Below are 5000 nucleotides of genomic sequence, written 5' to 3' on the forward strand. Positions count from 1 at the left end.
CTCAAAGGATTACTGCGCGATTGTTTTCCTCGAATAGGGCAGCCATCCTATATTTCGCGAATGGCTAACGAAATTCACAATGAATTATCTACCCGAAAATACTCGAGTACGTTTCTATCTCTCTTTCTCTCTCTCTCTCTCTCTCTTTCTCTCTCTCTCTCTCTCTCTCTCTCTCTCTCTTTCGATTATAATCGAAATCATATAACCAGAGATTATAAAAAATTTGATTACGCTTCAACCTAATGAAATTTATTTTTTTAAAAGGGAAAATTATATGGACGAGCATGAGATTTTTTATGGTATGGAAAAAAAGAAAAAAAGAAGAAATATAAAAAAGAACGAAAAAGAAAGAAGAATCGGAAACATAAAATGTAAAATTTTGAAGGATAGAAACTGAGTTACCACTTGCGATTGGAAAAAATCATAGAATGATATTTTCTTTGTTTTTTTTTTTTTTTTTTTTTGATACCAAAAAATGATACATAAGAATGACAACGATCGTATGTCATTAATCATTAATTAATTAACGAATAATAATAATTGTTAAACAAAAGGTATACGTAATCGAAAGAAACAATAGAGTGATTTATTTCGATAGCAGAAACCAAGAATGGCAACTATGTGGATCATTAATAATTAATTACTATACGGTTAATAATTGCCAACAGAAGTGGGTACCCTCTCTCTCTCTTCCTCTTCTCTCTCTCTTTCTCTTTCTCTCTCTCTCTCTCTTGTCCACGATTAATGGCAAAAGTTGGTGGGCCAAGCAAAGGGTTCGTTCCTATCTACAACACCAAACTAGCTCCATGGAAATGTTCAAATAATATTCGTAACATGGTAGAAATTTATGTCTCTTTCGCATAGCTTGGTTTATGCATACGTCTCCTTTCTCTCTCCCTCTCGCTCTTTCTCTCTTTCTCTCTCTGTATATATCTATTTATTTATCTATCTATCTATCTATCTATCTATCTATCTATCTATCTATCTATCTATCTCTTTCTCTTTCATTCTCTTTCACTCTTTCCCGTATATTGTCATTGTATAGGACACGTAATATTAATTACCGCTCTTTGTGCAACGCAAGCTTTAATAGTACGCAAGCGTAACGTATTATTCGTTTGTTAAGAATCTCTTTGATTTCGTTCATTGGATTTACTATTGTTAGCCGACTGCCCATTTTGTCATTCGAATTAATTGAGAAAAGATACGATAGAAATATTTTTTATTTTCTTTAACATTTATAAAGTTCTTATATTAAGGAATAATAATTTCAAATATATCTATGTATGTATGCGATGTATACGATGAATTATGTTACGAGAAATGCTATTAGAATCAGGAGATAAAAAATCTAAATGTATTTTACAAATTAAAATATAGCGAATAGATTTAAATTTAATCATAAACGCGCGGATTCTCGCGTTATACGTCTTAAACTTACTACGTTCGTTATAAATCATACAAATTTTGTTTTTCTTCGGCTCGTCTTTATCTAAAAAAAAAAAAAAAATTTACATTATCTCGTTTATTTAATTTTTTAATTTACTAATTTATAATTCAATTGTTATTTTATATTTATTTCTATTAAAAAATAATAATTGAAATATATTTGATTAATTGTATTACGAGAAATGCTATTGGTCAGGAGGATTCTCTGTACAACATCGTGATTCGTCGATTGATTGATCCAATCGGCTGCATTATCGTAAAGGACAATACCAAATTGACACATCGATATACATATATCGTTCTCTTAATTACAAGTGATTAAAATATTTTTATTTATTTTCATCTTATTCCTGTATATCGATAGATCGTCGAATTCACGATTTACATGGTTTATCGTTAGCAAGATTAGATATTGTCAGTCGTTTTAAGAAATATTCGTGACGAAAGAAAAATGACGTATCATTGACGTAACATTAAGTCCTTATATTTATCGCAGATTTTAACCTTTATTTTAACATATAGGCCACTTTAGGCATTTCGTGATTTTTATTTAAGAACTACAAGTTTTGATTGTTTTTAAAGCACTGTATCGTATTTTTAAGAATTCGATATTTTTCGATAATAGATCGAAAAAATTACGTATATTTAGGCCATGTTACGAGGCGATATTATGCGCATGCGCGATGGTAGTACCTTAGACGTCTTGCCGATGAAATTATCGCCATTTTGGATGTGCGTGTTCCGACAGGTTGTAACGATTTCTTGTCTTCCCCGTAATTAAAGGTAATTAATATACTTTTTCTTAATCTAAATCTTCTTCCAATATGTTAATCGATTGTCGAACACAAAATTAATAGGAGGCCGTGTTAGCAAGTTGAAATATCGTCGGATTCAAAAGATAATCAGTAAAAATGTCTCTTGGCGTATTCGTGGTACTATTGCGTCATACTTATTTCAATGAATTTTCTACTCTTATTTTCTTAGTATCGATACTTTTCTCGCTATATAAGTGATCCTTTAATTAATATTCTTTCATTAATCAGTCGTCATCATTTATATTTTGTATTACATTCGATTTTCATATATACATACGTATTACATATGTATGAATATCATCCATGTATGCAAGCATATACACACAAACACGGAATTCATTTTAATTAAACGATCTTATATTTTTAGATTTTCAAGAATTCTACCAAGTAAAAATAATATGTATATATATATATATGTATATATATATAGATCGTTACATTCGGTATATAATAACAAGCGAGCTGTAAATTTCTAAGAATTTCTCGGGCCGAGATCGCGACTAAAACAATCGAACGTTCGTATTCTTTTAAGGTTAGGATAGAAAATGATATATATGTATTTTCAAACGTAATACATATGTACGTAAATATATCCATGGATATCCTTCGTTTAATTTTCTCGAAGATAAATACGTATTTAAATATTATCGAACATTTTAATACATATTGAAAATTATTCTTATACATTTAATAATATCGTCATATAATCATTATTACATATTAAAAGTATAGACATTTTTTTTTTTTATTATTTTCAGATAATTCCAAATGAGTGAAGTTTATTTTGATCGAATTATTTTTCACGAAGCTCAGAATGCTCATCGTCATTACAAGTTTAAACGAAGATTTAAAAGCAAGTGAATTTCCTTTTAATTAAATATATATATATATATATATATATATATATATATATATATAATAATTTCAACGATCGTTCGTTACGACAATGATATTAATAATTTTAATTTTGTTATTTTTCAGATGATCATTGATTAGCCATGCGCGATTTATTAACGAATAAATGAAGCGTTTTAAACGTTTGAAGTAAAAATAAATACATCGTGAAATGGAAATGATGTTCGTTCGTCGAATCAAATCTGTCGGTGTTTTCACGATTGAAATTAATTTTTAAAAACGTGTATGTGCTCGAATCGATTGCGCGCAATGCAGTCGTTTATAAAGTCAATATTTCTACAGTGTTAAGTTTTAGTTTTCATTTATTGACAGTGTCGCAGTGTCTTTACTTTATATTCGAAGAATAAAGATCCACGGTATTAAATTCGATAATCAATCTTGTGATCTGTAAATAATTATTGTGCGTTAGAGATCAGAGTGCATCTCCCTAGCAGCAGTTATGAACGAGTGTTTTGGAGCCATCAGAGAACTTCTTAAGTAGTAAGTGAGAAAAAATTTTTAAATATCTCAAGTACTCATTATGACGATTCTATTTTTTTTTCCTGGCTTTTTTTTTTTTTTTTTTTTTTTTCTTTCAATTATTGCGACGAGTATGACCATAAGTTATTCTTCTTTTTGGTTTACTCGTGAGTGATATATTTTTAATCCTGTATATTATTATTCATTTTTTATTTATTGTGTTATATAATGTTTATTTTTTTTATTAGCTCGAGTTTAGGATCCTTTAATTATATCGGTTCGATTCGATTAATCAACGATACAATTAATTAATTCTTTATTTTTGATATTAGTGATGAAATCAGGTATTCATTAATACGATTTCATAAACAAAAAGCATGTGATATTGTTTTTATATCATAATACGTTGCTTCGTACTTATTATATTTAATTGCAATCTACATCGATATATCGATATAAAAAAAAATGAACAAGAAGACGAACGTGACGGATAGATTCTGGGAAACAAGTGATGGATTATGATCTTGTTCTTTTAATTAGAATAAAATCTTGTTAACCATTTGTTAAAAGGATTTGTTCGAGGTTTTTTAATTATTCTCCTTTTTTTTTATTTTATTTTATTTTTATTTATTTGTTTTTCTTTCTTTTTTTTTATTGTTACATTCCCTTTTTATTGTTTCTCTTTTTTATTATTATTTTTTTTTTTTTTTTTTTTATCAGACTGTATGAAATATATGCGGTTTACGTATCAAATAAAATCAGAGCAGAGTTCGGTCAGAGACATGGAGAAAAAGAAAAAAAAAAAAAAGGAAAAAAAAAGAAAAGAAAAATAGGAAAAGAAAAAATTAAAAAAAGAAAGGAAAAAGAAAAGATCGAAATAAAAGAATAAATGACGAAAGGAATAAAATAAGATTTATATAAAATAAAAAAAAAAAAAATGTGTAGTAATAGAGATTCACGCGTGACTTGAAATTTACGTGGCGTCATATATATATATATATATATATATATATATTTTTTTTTGTATATGTATATATGACTATAAGAAGAAAATATTTAAATAACGACAGATTTGTCGCAACAACGATTTTCTATCATCGACGTTATATTCGTGACGAATGATATCCCATGAATTCGAGTTTCGTTTCACGGATATCGAGCTTGCCGTTGAGGAGAATTGAGAGAGATGGACGGTTTAGATCGAAAGGATCGATAGTTCGAAATTAATACTGCTCTATCATAGTAGTAGTGATAATAGTAGTAGTAGTAGTAATAGTAGTAGTAATAATAATAGTAGTAATAGTAGTAGTAGTAATAGTAGTAGTAGTAATAGTAGTAGTAGTGTCGTTCGTGTTCAGAACC

The 5000-nt window shown here is 28.2% G+C and overlaps 1 protein-coding gene across 2 annotated transcripts in view; it reads left to right on the forward strand.

The window, feature by feature from the left end:
* Positions 1–2191: 2191 nt before the first annotated feature.
* NLG-5 (neuroligin 5) overlaps positions 2192–5000 on the forward strand; it is a 181859-nt gene continuing 179050 nt past the window's right edge. For both annotated transcript variants that reach the window (XM_085661608.1, XM_085661611.1), the window contains exons 1-3: positions 2192–2232; positions 3023–3117; positions 3246–3659. The gene's annotated coding sequence lies outside the window, so the exon portion shown is untranslated. The remainder of the gene's footprint in view (positions 2233–3022; positions 3118–3245; positions 3660–5000) is intronic.

Source organism: Vespa mandarinia, chromosome 15, assembly GCF_050613455.1.
Source record: "Vespa mandarinia isolate Hongniang chromosome 15, ASM5061345v1, whole genome shotgun sequence".
Lineage (NCBI taxonomy): Eukaryota > Metazoa > Arthropoda > Insecta > Hymenoptera > Vespidae > Vespa > Vespa mandarinia.